At 44.3% G+C, this 14,854-nt stretch overlaps 2 protein-coding genes across 2 annotated transcripts in view; both read left to right on the plus strand.

Annotated features, from left to right (window-relative positions):
• malt1 (MALT paracaspase 1) overlaps positions 1 to 2,018 on the plus strand; it is a 176,587-nt gene extending 174,569 nt beyond the window's left edge. Inside the window, exon 20 of the mRNA XM_078220100.1 lies at positions 1,341 to 2,018. The gene's annotated coding sequence lies outside the window, so the exon portion shown is untranslated. The remainder of the gene's footprint in view (positions 1 to 1,340) is intronic.
• A 1,684-nt stretch (positions 2,019 to 3,702) lies between these two features.
• znf532 (zinc finger protein 532) overlaps positions 3,703 to 14,854 on the plus strand; it is a 235,567-nt gene continuing 224,415 nt past the window's right edge. The window contains exon 1 of the mRNA XM_078220043.1: positions 3,703 to 9,852. The gene's annotated coding sequence lies outside the window, so the exon portion shown is untranslated. The remainder of the gene's footprint in view (positions 9,853 to 14,854) is intronic.

Below are 14,854 nucleotides of genomic sequence, written 5' to 3' on the forward strand. Positions count from 1 at the left end.
TGTGCATATTATATATTAAAAGCTAAAGTCTATTTATTAGTCACAAGTAAGGCTTACATTAACACTGCAATGAAGTTACTGTGAAATTCCCCCAGTCGCCACACTCTGGCATCTGTTTGGATCAATCCACCTACCGTATTAATAACTTGGAAGAGGGGATGTGTATCTCCAAATTTGCAGATGATAGAAAGTTGAGTGGGAGGGTGAGCTGTGAGAAGGATGCAGAGATGCTTCAGTGTAATTTGATCAGGCTGAGTGTGTGGGCATCTGCATGGCAGATGCAGTAAAATGTGGATAAATGTGAGGTTATTATTTGATAATCACTTGAATGGGTGTAAATTGAAAGAGGTGGATACTCAACAAGATCTGGGGTCCTCGTGCATCAGTCACTGAAAGTAAGCGTGCAGGTATAGCAGGCAGTAAAGAAGGCAAATGGCATGTTGGCCTTCATAGCAAGAGGATTTGAGTATAGGGATAGAGATGTTTTGCTGTAATTGTACAGGGCATTGGTGAGGCCACATCTGGAGTATTGTGTGCAATTTTGGTGTCCTTATCTGAGGAAGGATGTCCTTGCTATAGAGGGAGTGCAGCGAAGGTTTACCAGGCTGATTCCTAGGATGTCATATGAGGAGAGACTAAATCGGATAGGATTATATTCACTGGAGTTTAGAAGAGTGAGAGGGGATCGCATAGAAACTTATAATATTCTAACAGGGTTAGAGAGGGTAGATTCAGAAACAATGTTCCCAATGGTGGCTGAGTCCAGAACTAGGGGTCATAGCTTGAGGTGAGGAGAAATTTCTTCACCAAGGGGGTGGTGAATGTGTGGAATTCATTATCACAGAAAGTAGTTGAGGCCAAAATGTTGTCTGATTTCAAGAAGAAATTAGATCAAGCCCTGGGGGTAAAGGGATCAAGGAATATGGGGAGGAGGAGGGATCAGGATATTGAATTCAATGATCAGCCGTGATCAAATGAATAGCGGAGCAGGCTCGAAGGGCTGAATGGCCTACTACTTCTAGTTTCAATGAAGAATAATATAACCTATTTGATCTCATTTTCAATAATCTATATGGTGTGGCTGCATCTGTCCACAGCATCAATAGAGGGATGCCTGTTGAGAACAAGTTCAATCTTCAGATTGAATGACAACACAGAATCGCTGAGCAGAAATTGATAGCTAAGTTCCGCACACATGAGGACGGCCTCAACCAGGATCTTGGGTTCATGTCACACTATCTGTAACCCCCACCATTTGGCCTGGGCTTGCAAAATCCTACTAACTGTCCTGGCTTGAGACAATTCACACCTCTTTAACCTGTGATTATCCCTCTCTCCAGTTACACTGTCAGCAGCTGTAAAGACTTGATTGCCTGAAAAGACTCGCATTCCAACCATTATCTTGCAATTGTGTCTTTGTCGATATATGCCGTGTTTCTGAAACCTCTCCACTCACCTGGTGAGGGAGCAACGCTCCGAAAGCTCGGGATTCCAAATAAACCTGTTGGACTTCAACCTGGTGTTGTGAGACTTCTTACTGTGCTCACCCCAGTCCAATGCCGGCATCTTCACATCAATCTTCAGATGGAGGATGCTTTACCTCTGCGTGGTATGGCATTATCAACAAGTTAAGTGGAATTGAATTGGCAACGAACTCTTTCTCATTGCACAACACCCAGTCCAAGATGGCCTGCTCCCTTATTGGTTCCTCAACTTATTACTCCAGAGAAAACCATCCCATATGCACTCCAGAAATTCCTCCTCTATTGTACTGTGACTAATTTGACTCTCCTAATCTATATGCAGCTTAAAGTCACCCATAATCACAGATGTTTCCTTAACACATGCATCTCTGATTTCATGTCTAATTCTTTTCCCTATATTACCAGTACAGTTTGGTGGTCTGTTTCTCACCCCCACAAATGTTTTTTTTGCCCCTTGTTGTTTCTTAACTCGACCCATACAGATTCCACATCATCTACGCTCATACCAAAAGAGAAAATGCTGGAAAATCTCAGCAGGTCTGGCAGCATCTGTAAGGAGAGAAAAGAGCTGTAAGCTGTGCCAGGTGGAGATGTTGGGGGAGGGGAAAGTGGGACAGAGGTAGAATGTAGAAAAGTGGAAGTGGGGGGGAAAAAAGGTAAGGGAAGGGGGATGAAGTAGGGGTAAAGAGTGGGGGGGGGGGTGGGGGGGGGGGGAAATGGAGAAAGACAATAAAGAAATAAAAGATAGAGAACCTCCAGGATTACAGGATATACAACATTCATCGAACTGCTGTTCTTGCCACATCCTGAAAGCCAACTCAGTGCCATGTGCCGCCACATGAAGATACTCGACATCTCTCTCCAGCAACACCATCTTACTCTCTCTCAAAGCTGTCCCTGTCCCCAGTTTCATTTCATCCTCCGCATCATTCAACGTCTTCACAAAAACCTTTTCCTGTTTCTTGCAAATGTAAAGGAATGAAAGCTTCAACAACTCATCAAAACCACTGCTCATCCCAGGCCCTCCACCAGTCCCAATCCCTCGAACTCCATCTCTTCTAACCCCAGCACTTGCTGTGTCTTCACCATACACTCCAACCTTCCCCTCTCTGAGGCTGAGGGTGCCTCAGTAAAGGACTCAGCTTTGTACCCTTACATCCCCACCTCAATGAATTCCGGGCTCGACATGATGTTGAACTCTTCTTTCGTCGTCTTCATCTCCGTGCCCACTTCTTTGGGCAAGAGTCCTCCCCCCGTTCCACATATCCTTTCACGTGCCTCCAACATTCTGCCTCCAATTGGACACCCCCACCGGGACAATTATCTGCCCTTGATCTTTTCATTGGGAACTGTCGATGGGTCATTGGCCGTCTCAATTTTTCTGCCTCCCTCACCCATTCCACCCTTTCTCCTTCCAAAATTTCTGCCATTTGCTCCCTCAGGTCCAACCCTGACATTGTCATCAAACCTGCTGACAAAGGGGGTGCTGTTGTCCTCTGGCGTACTGACCTCTACCTCACAAAGACTGAGCGCCAACTCTCAGATATTTCCTCCTACATCTCCCTAGACCATGACCACACCACTGAACATTAAGCCATTATCTCCAACACCATCACCGACCTCATTTCCTCTGGATGTCTTCCCCCCCCCCACAGCATCCAACCTCATAGTCTCCCAACCCCGGACAGCCCGCTTCTACCTACTTCTCAAAATCCACAAGAAGGACTTTCCTGGTAGGCCCATTGTGTCAGCATGCTCCTGCCCCACTGAACATATTTCCTCTTATCTTGACTCCATCCTCACTCCCCTGGTCCATTCCGTCTCCACCTACATCCGGGTTTCCTCTGATGCCCTACGTCATATTGACAGCTTCCAGTTCGCAGGCACTAACTGCCTCCTATTCACCATGAATATGCAATCTCTCTACATCTCCATCCCACACCAGGACGGCCTGAGAGCTCTTTGCTTCTTTCTTGAAAAGAGGTCTGAACAATTCCCACCCACCACCACTCTCCTCCGCCTGGCTGAACTTGTCTATCTCTCAAAAGCTCCTCCTTTAACTCATCCCACTTTCTCCAAATCAAAGGAGTAGCAATGGGCACCCACATGGGTCCTAGCTACGCTTGTCTTTTTATGGGGTATGTGGAACATTCCTTGTTCCAGGCCTACCTGGGTCCCCTCCCACAATTCCTTTACCGGTACATCGATGACTATTTTGGTGCTGCTTCATGCTCTCGTCCAGACCTTGAAAAATTCATCAACTTCACTTCCAGTTTCCACCCCTCCATCGCCTTCACCTGGTCCATCTCAGACACTTCCCTTCCCTTCCTTGACCTTTCTGTCTCCATTTCTGGCAATAGACTATCTACCAATATCCATTACAAGCGCACTGACTCCCACAGCTATCTGAACTACAGCTCTTCATCCTGTAAGGGCTCCATCCCTTTCTCTCATCTCCTTCCCCTCCATCGCATTTGTTCCAATGATGCTACTTTCCAAAGAGGTGCTTCTAATATGTGCTCCTTTTTCCTCAACCATGGATTCCCATCTATAGTTATCGACAGGGCCCTCAACAGCCTGCGGTCCATATCTCGCGCCATGACCCTCACCCTCTCCCCTCCTCCTCAGAACAAGGATAGAGTCCCCCTTGTTCTCACATTTCCCCCGCCAACCTCCGCATGCAAAGCATAATCCTCCACCATTTTTGCCAACTCCAGCGTGATGCCACCACCAAACACACCTTCCCTTTGCTCCCTCTGTCAGCATTCCGCAGAGACCGTTCCCTCTGGGATAACCTAGTCCACTCCTCCACTACACCCAGCACCTCTCCGGTCACTCATGACACCTTCCCATGCAATCGCAGAAGGTGTAACACCTGCCCCTTTACCTCTTCCATGCTTACCATCCAAGGTCCAAAACATTCATTCATTCCAGGTTAAGTAGTGCTTCATTTGCATCTCTTTCAATTTGGCGTATTGCATTCACTGCTCCCAATATGGTCTCCTCTATATCGGAGAGACCAAGCATAAACTGGGTGATCGCTTTGCTGAGCACCTTCGGTCTGTGCGCAATCAGGACCCTGACCTTCCAGTTGCTTGCCATTTTAACACACGATCCTGCTCCCATGCCCACATGTCTGTCCTTGGCTTGCTGCAATGTTCTGGTGAAGCTTAACGCAAACTGGAGGAGCAGCATCTCATCTTCCGGCTCGGCACTTTACAGCCTTCCGGTCTCAACATCGAATTCAACAACTTCAGATGATTTGCTCTACCCCATCTCGACCCCTTTGTTTTCATTCTATTTTATTTAATTTTTTACTGTTCTCTACCTTTTATTTCTTTATTGTCTTTCTCCATTTTTCTTTCTCTCCCCCCCTCTCTTTCCCCCTACTTCATCCCCCTTCCCTTACCTTTTCTCCCTCCCACTTCCCCTTTTCTACATTCTACCTCTGTCCCATTTCTCTACCGCCCCCCACCCCCCCAACATCATCTCTGTTACAGTTTCTCTGCCGTTTGGCCATTCACCCCCTTTATTCTCTCTGTGGACAGCTATTAGTCTTTTCCCCTGGTTTCTGTGGCTATGACTCATCTTTCATTCCCTCCCTCGAAGTATAAATATCTCCCACTTTCTATGCCTTAGAGCCTTGACAAAGGATCATCTGGACTCGAAACGTCAGCTCTTTTCTCTCCTTACAGATGCTGCCAGACCTGCTGACCATTTTCTCTTTTGGTTTCAGATTCCAGCATCTGCAATAATTTGCTTTTATCTATGCTAATACCTTTCCTCAATATCGTATCAATATAATCTTTAATCAACAATCAAGCAACTTCACCACCTTTTTCTTCCTAAACACTGAATAGCCCTGAATGTTTAGTTTCCATCCTTGCTCACCTTGGAGCCACTTCTCCATCGTGCCAACTATATTATACCCCTTTACATCTATTTGTGCAACTAATTCATCCATTTTGTTTCGAATGCTCTGAGCATTCAGGTATAAAACCTTAATGTGGGCATTTTTAACATTTCTTTTCCCTTTCCGACTATTTTCTACTCAGGCTTATCTGACTCTGGCCCTTGATTTCTCTGCCTATCATGTTCTTTATTCTCCTTTTCCTCTTGTTCTTAATTCCCCCTGCTCTGAATCCCTGCAAAGTTTCCCATCCCCCTGCCATATTCATGTTGTTTGACTCACCACTTTCTGCCAGCTTACCTTTAGGACTCAAGTAATATGACTGAACCATTTCTTGGTAATGAACAATATACTGGTGATGTAAATTCTGGTGCTGTGTCTGAACTAACTGAAGGTTAATAATATCGTAATGTTAGGAACATCAACAAGAATGTAGTAGTACTGCTGTGAGTTGTGATATTATATTCATAAAAATTTCGTTACAGATTTACTTTAATTTTTAAAGCACAGCATATACCTTCCCCTCTCAGCTGATGAATCAAAACACTTCCATATTGAGCATCACCTGGAGGAAGCACTGAGGGTGGCCAGGATACAGAGCATGGTCTGGGTGGGGGACTTGAATGTCCATCACCAAGAGTGGCTCAGTAATACCACCACAGATCGACATAGCTGCTAGACTGATCCTGCAGCAGGTGGCGAGGGAACCAAGAAGAGGGGAAACCGTACATGGCCTCATCCTCACCAATCTGCCTGCCGCAGATGCATCTGTCCATGACAGTATCGGTAAGAGTGACCACTGCAACAGTCCTTGTGGAAGGATACCCTCCACTGAGTTGTGTGGCACTACCAACATGCTAAATGGGATAGACTCAGAACAGATTTAGCAACTCAAGATTGGGCATCAATGAGGCACAATGGGCAATCAGCAGCAGCAGAATTGTATTCAACCATAATCTGTAACCTCATGGCCTGGCATATTTCCCCCTCTACCAATGAAGAGTATAGGAGCGCATGCCAGGACCAGCACCCAGCATAGCTGAAAATGAAATATCAACCCGGTGAAACTCCAACACAGGATGACTTGTGCCAAACAACACAAGCAGCAAGTAATAGACAGAGATAAACAATTCCACAACTAACAGATCAGATTTAAGCTCCAGAGACCTGCCACATTCAGTCGTGAATGGTGGTGGACAATGAAACAACTCACTGGAGGTGAAGGCTCCACAAATATCTCCATCCTCACTGATGGAAGAGCCCAGCACTTCAATGCAAAAGATAAGGCTGAAGCATTCATAACAATCTTCAGCCAAAAGTGCCAAGTGGATGATCCTTCTCGGCCTTCTTCAGGGTCCCCAGCATCTCAGATGTCAGTCTTCAGCCAAATTGATTCATTCCACATGATATCAAGAAATAGGTGGGGGCACTGGATACTGCAAAGGCAATGGGCCCTGACAATATTTCAGAAATAGTACTGTAGACTTGTGTTCCAGAACTTGCCTTGCCCCTAACCAAGCTGTCCCAGTACAGCTACACCACTGGCATCTACCCGGCAATGTGGAAAATTGCGCAGGTATGTCCTGCACTCTAGAAATGGAACATATCCAATCCAGACAATTACTGTCCTATCAGTCTACTCTCGATCATTAGTAAATTGATGGTAGGGGTCATCAACAATGCTATCAAGTGGCACTTACTGAAAAATAACCTGCTCACAGACACTCAGTTTGTGTCCTGCCAGGATCACTCCTGATATTATTATAGCCTTGGTTCAATTGCAGGCAAAAGAGCTAAATTCCAGAGGTGAGGTGAGAGCGACTGCCTTTGACATCAAGGCAACATTTGATCGAGTATGACATCGAGGAGCCCCAGCAAAGCTGGAGTCGATGGGAATGAGAAGGAAACCCCTCCTCCAGCTGGACTCATACCTGGCACAAAGGAGGATGGTTGTGGTGGTTGGAGGTCAATCATCTCAGCTCCAGATCACCACTGCAGGAGTTCGTCAGTGTAGTGTCCTAGTCCCAATCATCAGCTGCTTCATTAATGACCTTCCTTCCATCATAAGGTCAGAAGTGGGGATGTTCGCTGTTGATTGTATAATGTTCAGCACCATTTATGACTCCTTAGGTACTGAAACTCTCTATGTTCACATGTAGCAAGAACTGGACATTATCCTGCTTTGGGCTGACAAGTGACAAATAACACAAGTGTCAGGCAATGACCATCTCCAACAATCACCCCTTAATATTCAATGGCATTACCATCACCCAGTGCCCCACTATCAACATCCTGTGGATTACCATTGACCAGAAACTGAACTGGACTACCCAAATAAGCACTTTGGCTACCAGACCAGCTCAAAGGCTGGGAATCCTGCAGCGAGTAGCTCACCTCCTGACTCCCCAAAGTCTCCACCAACTACAAGGCACAAGTGAGGAGTATCATGATATTCTCACCACTTGCCCGGATGAGTGCAGATCCAACAACATTCAGGAAGCTCGACACCATCCTGGACAAAGCAGCCCACTTCATTGCTACCCTTTCCATGAGCATTCAATCCCTCCACCACCAATGAACAATGGCAACCATGTGTACCACCTACAAGATGCACTACAGGACAACAAGGCCCAGCCAGCGACACCCATATCCCATGAAGAATAAAGTAAAAGGAACTCACTAAGGTTCCTTAGGCAGCACCTTTCAAACCCACAAATACTGCCATCTAGAAGGACAAGAGCAGCAGACACCTAGGGACACCACCTGGAGATTTCACTCCAAATCACTCACCATCCTGACTTGGAAATATAGCACCATTCCTTCACTGTCGCTGGGTCAGAGTCCTGGAAGTCACTCCTTAGTAGCACTGTGGGTGCATCTACACCTCAGGAACAGTGGCAGTTCAAGAAGGCTGCTCACCATCACTTTTTGAAGGGCAACTAGAGATGGGCAATAAATGCTGGTCTAGCCATTGAAACCCACATCCTGTAAATTAAATTTTAAGAATATGGTGACATCAAAAACTAAGCAGTGTTTTTTATAACTTCTGGGATGCTCTTGCATTGGGCTCACTAAAAGAGAGTTTTCATAGAATGATAGACAATGTAGTGGAGGAAGAGAGCATCTGGGTCTATCCCATGGAATGCTGTGCTCTCTCTCCTGTACCCCATCCCCCTGGAATCCTTTTTATTCCACCTTTTCAAATATTTACTCTATTCCTTTACAAATGTTCTAGTTTCTCCCTTAGTAGCTACCTATGATAAATCATTGTAGTTTAATAGCCCTCAGCTGAAGAATCATTCATCCTTCTCCCATTGTTCTTCAATGAGATTCCTTGGTCTTTATCTCTTCTGCCTCATTCTCCATCTTGCACTGCCCACAGAGTAGTCACAGGATTTTACTCTTATCCTTTCTTAGTTTCTCCTCTCTCAATGTCAATCCTAATCAACATATTACTTCTGCCCAAGTCCACATTTCCCTGACAGCCAATGATAAGAACTAGGAGCAGGAGTAGGCAAATCAGCCCCTCGAGCCTGTTCCACCATTTAATACAATCATGGCTGATCTCATTTCAGCCTCAACTCCACTTACCTGCCCATTCAAACCCATTACTAATTAAAAATCTGTCCACCTCTTCCTCAAAGTTACTCAATGTCCCAACATCCACCACCCTCTGGGGTAGTGAATTCCACAGACTTCCTCATCTTGTACACTTTAATTAGATCTTCTCTCATTATTCTAAACTCCAGGGATATAGGCCTAAACTGCTCGACTTCTCTTCATAAGTCAAACCCTCATCTGTGGGATCAATTGCGTGAACCTCCTTTGAACCACCTCCAGTGCAATTACATCCCCCCCTCAAGTAAATGGACCAACACTGTACACAATATTCTAATTGCGGTCTCACAGATGCTTTGCACAGTAGCAGCAACACTTCATTACTTTTATATTCTATTCCTTCAGCAATAAATGCCAAGATTTTATTTCTCATTTCCTTTCTAGCCAAGTTAGCTAGATGGCTAGAGTGTGGTGCAGGGTAACACCAGCAGGGTTGGTTCACTCCCTGCAGCAGCTGTGGTAGTTTTTGTGGCCAATGTCCTTGAATTTCCCCATTGTTACATCATGGCATGAATAATCTTTGTACAATGAGGGCACTACGTGCAGAGAGAGTGAGCGCCTCTTTTATTGTTTTAAACATCTCTTATAAATTCCTCAACTCCCTTTTTCTAAAGTAAATAGACCCTGATTTTTAAATCTATCTGAACCACGAAGCTATTTTAAACTGCGTATCATTTTCTGACCCTCCTGTGAACCATTCCCCGACCGTACACATCACTCAAAGCTACAGATGTGGCCAAGATCATCTCCAATACGTTTTTACATGTTGAGACATGAAGAGGCAGCTGATGGAATAATTTGTTCATCTGTGTCTCACTGAAGAGGAGCCCTTCTGAGAAGGTAAAGTTGAACCGCTTTGTTGAACTGCTGCAGTGTGTGTGGTGTAGCTCAGTCCACAGTGATGTTGAGATATTGGATTCCAAATGTGGATCAGAAGTAACTTGACAGTAAACGCTTTTTGTAAAAGTCTTTCCCCAGTAATCCATGAGGTGTTTAGCAACAAGTGCTCAATAATCATTGGAACATGTTCTTGCTATAAGATTTGGCATCTCACCAGCCACTAGGTGGCAGCAATGTGCTAAAACTGAGTCAAACAATGATCTTTGGAAAGTTTACAGATTTAAAAATATATGATTGAATCTCGGGGAGAAAAAGGGACAGGCACTTTTTCCTGGTAGGCATCCTACATTGCCTCCATCATATTCTGTACCCTGGACTGATCCAAATTTAATTTGAAAGGATCCTATATTGTGCAGTACTGAAACCACATGAATCATAGAATCCCTACAGTACAGAAAGAGGCCATTCGGCCCATCGAGTCTGCACCGACCACAATCCCACCCAGGCCCTACCCCCATATCCCTACATATTTACCCACTAATCCCTCTAACCTACGCATCCCAGGACACTAAGGGCAATTTTAGCATGGCCAATCAACCTAACCTGCACATCTTTGGACTGTGGGAGGAAACCGGAGCACCCGGAGGAAACCCACACAGACACGAGGAGAATGTGCAAACTCCACACAGACAGTGACCCAAGCCGGGAATCGAACCCAGGTCCCTGGAGCTGTGAAGCAGCAGTGCTAACCACTGTGCTGCCGTGCCTCAAGGACAACAGGTTTCAGAATGGCATTCAAAAAATGTCACGTTATCAAGTACAACTAGTTCTTTCTTCAATCTACTGAAGGAGGAGCGTTTACACAACAGACCATAACAAGAAGATTAGCACAAAATATGATCAACCACCTTGTCGATCCATTGACTTTGCAGGGTGGCAAACTATTTCCGTGTGAAACCAAACACATTATAACAGGCGCGATCTTACCGCTCAGCCAAATCTCCGTTCACCGCAGCGGGTCAAGAAAATCCCGTTGGCGTGAACAGCCGGAAAACTCTGTCCGTTGTAACTCTGCCTATACATGTCAGTTATTTACATTACATGCAGCTTTTCCACTTTAATGGTTTTTCCCTCCTTTTTTCCAGTACGCATATAAAATAACTTTTAATTTGCAAAATGAATGAATGAATGAATGGAAACGGCACGTTTAGTTAAGTTCACATCATCGACAGAAGAGAGCACCAATAAATAGAATTAGATAGTGATCAAATAGCATTATATATAAATAAAATGGTTACCTTTCAGTGCATTAGAATGATTCATGTTCGGGGTGGAATCACATGAAACAGTCAGGAAAGTGTTTTTATCTTCGGGTTCTAAGGTTTGGCCATCAGGGTTGGAATGTCAGGCGTAGACGAATGATATTCTTGATTGACATGAATCAGGGAACAGTAACTTTTGTTAAGTCTCTGCTATAATTCTCAAATGTTTGTTCTTCAATATTAGTAATGCATTCCCATTTGTTCTCACTATGTTGGCCCTGTTTATTGCCTGGCCTTAGTTTTGAAGTGAAGGTGGCTGTGGACCTTCTCCTTGTGGTAATGTTGCTCCCACAATTACGTCAGGGAGGAATTCCAGGATATTCTTAAAGGAATGGTGTTCAAGGCTGGATGATGCGTGATTAGTTGGAGAACTCAGAGGTCATGGTAGTTCTTTTTTATTGTTGCTGTTTTCCTTCACTGAAGTAGAGGTGATGGTGCTGTTGAAGTAAAGATAGAAATATGTGTTTGAGAGTCAAGCAGTCAGACACCTTCAACTAACTTCAGAATGTGATCACTCACAAAGCAACAATTCCAAATGAAATGATACCAAAGGGTATTGAAACACCTTTGAATCTTGATTCTCTAATCGCAGTATGAAGAATATGATGCTGTGAATCACTGGAGTGAGTATAACTTTTGTTAAATGACATATAAAGCTGACCATACCATGACTGCATTGTGGATGAATTATCCTGTTCCAATGTGACTGTGCTACTAGCACTGAACAAATTAAAATTAGTCCTTTTAATTGTATCATTAACAGGATATTGGAACCACTGGCTAGGCCAGCATTTATTGCCCATCCCTAATTGTCCTTGAGAAGGTGAGGATGAGCTGCCTTCTTGAACCGCTACAGTCCCTGAGGATCAGGTACACCCACAGTGCTGTTGTGGAGGGAGTTCCAGGACAATGACCCAGCAACAGTGAAGGAATGGGATATATTTCCAAGTCAGGATGGGTGAGTGGCTTGGGGGGGAACTTCCTTAAGCCCAACTTCATATGACACTGACGCATTTCTCCAGAGATTAACATTGTGATGTCTTTATCTAACTGATTCAGTCTTTACCTTGGACATAGCCACTCGGAGTTTATTTTCCAGGCAGTAGCAACTATTTTCTGGCCACTACATGTGCCTTCATAATGGACAGCAGGCGCAGGCAAGCAGAAATGTAAAGGTAAATAAAGCTATTCTTGTGTTCAAGATTACACACTGAGTTGCATGAGAGTTGCAACATTGAAACTGGAGCTCTACTTGCTGCTAATCTACAGAGTCGAATTCTCCCGAGTTTTGTGGGTTGGTACATTGCTAAATTCTCCCTCAGTGTACCCGAACAGGTGCCGGAGTGTGGCAACTAGGGGATTTTCACAGCAACCTGATTGCAGTGTTAATGTAAACCGACTTGTGACACTAATAAATAAACTTAGAAAACGTAGAAACCGCTTGAAATACCTAACTTATCTCTGTATGGCCAAAAACATTCAAGTGTGTCTGGAACTTCTTGTCCTCTATCAGGCCAACCTTGTACAATAAAACTCCATAATGCTTTCAATAATGGATCATTTGCTGTCTCCTCCTGAAGTATATTGCATTTGTGTTTACCAAAACTTATTGGGTACATCTTCTACTTCAATACTTACGTCATCTCTTTGCAGGTCCAGCAAAACATCCACTGTCTTCTTCAGATTTGATAACCTGCTCACTGTGTTTGAAGTAATCATTTTGTTACCTGGTTTGTAAAGACGTCCTAGTCATATCCCTGTAATTTTATCAGAGGTTGTTATAATCTGGGTTGTGCACTTGTCAGTGGCTTGTATGAGATCATTTCCAATGGTCTGTGGTCAGTTTCCACAATTAATCATTTGCTAAATAGGTGTGGGTGGAACCTTGTGGCACCAAGTAACAGAGTGAGTATCTCACACTCGACGTTCAAAGCATTGGATTATGTTGGATTTGCAATAGACTTTTGGAACCAAATGCAATTGGTTCGCTATCTCACACAACTAATCCTTTTTTGAACTGCATTGATCTGTAAAACCATCTCTTTCCTGGGGTTGCAGTATTATAGAACATTATTTCTTCTGATAATGCCTGTGCAAGTGAGTCAAACACATGTTGATGGTCCTCCTGCCATTCATGTGGAACATCCTTCCTTAAGAGCTTTCGAAGTGATGATGCTTTATTGGCAAAGTTGGGTATGTATGACACTAGAACGTTGAAAAATCTGAGACATGTCTGCAATTTATCTTAGTCCTGAGGAGTTGGCATGTCTCCTACATCTGCGAGTTTGCTTGGGTCAGATCGATACCAGAACTTGGGTAGATTACCTGGTATTTCTTACTGTTGCAGACGGATCCTTCACAACGAACTGCCACTATCAGTAAGCATAGATTTTGGGTTTGTCATATCATTGGTGATGTATATGGATCCAGGAATTTTTTTTACATTCTGTCCCATGTGCTGCAGCATTAACAGACCCTGACTGAGGGTCATCTCTGGAAGCAGTATCTTCTGAGTGCTGTCCTGAAAGTTGTGATTTCTTGAGATCCCTCTGCCAAATTTTCTTTTCATGAACACTTGGAGAAAAAACATGTCCCAGTGAATTTGGGACTCAATTGCTCTGATGTTTAACTTGCATGGGCACCTCTTTCGAGCAAGATCTAGTTACCTGGATTGTGCCATTTTCTTTCAGTACACGTGTGACAGAACTACACCAGTCAATGAGCTGATGCACAATGGATAATGCCAGTATCCAACTCACTCTTAATCTTCTCCTGTATGTGCAATCTCCACTTTCTAGGAGGGTCAGAATTGTATCCTTGATTTAATTTGATTTATTATTGTCACATGTATTGAGATACAAAAGTATTGTTTCTTGCGTACATAGAGAAGGAGAGGAGAGAGTGCAGAATGTAGTGTTACAGTTGTAGCTAGGGTGTAGAGAAAGAGCAACTTAATGCGAGGTAGGTCCATTCAAAAGTCTGATGGCAGCAAAGAAGAAGCTGTTCTTGAGTTGGCTGGTATGTGACCTCAGACTTTTGTACCTTTTTCCAGACGGAAGAAGGTGGAAGAGAGAATGTCCAGGGTGCGTGGGGTCTTTGATTATGCTGGCTGCTTTTCTGAGGCAGTGGGAAGTATAGACAGCGTCAATGGATGGGAGACTGGTTTGCGTGATGAATTGGGCTTTGTTCCCGACCCTTTGTAGTTTCTTGCGGTCTTGGGCAGAGCAGGAGCCATACCAAGTTGTGATACAATCAGAAAGAATGCTTTCTATGATGCATCTGTAGAAGTTGGTGAGAGTCGTAGCGGACATGCCAAATTTCCTTAGACTCCTCAGAAAGTAGAGGCATTGGTGGGCTTTCTTAACTGTAGCATCGGCATGGAGGGAGCAGGACAGGTGATTTGGACACCTAAAAACTTGAAGCTCTTGACCACTTCTACTTCGTCTCCATTGATGTAGACAGGGGCAGGTTCTCCACTTCGCTTCCTGAAGTCGATGACAATCTCCTTCATTTTTTTGACATTGACATTGATTATTGTCGTCGCACCAGTTCACCAGATTCTCTATCTCTTTCCTGTACTCTGTCTCATCATTATTTGAGATTTGACCCACTATGCCATCAGCAAACTTCATCAGGTGATGAAGGAGCAGCGCTCCGAAAGCTTGCGATTCCAAATAAAC

This window comes from Mustelus asterias, chromosome 1 (genome assembly GCF_964213995.1).
Source record: "Mustelus asterias chromosome 1, sMusAst1.hap1.1, whole genome shotgun sequence".
NCBI classification, from domain to species: Eukaryota; Metazoa; Chordata; class Chondrichthyes; order Carcharhiniformes; family Triakidae; genus Mustelus; species Mustelus asterias.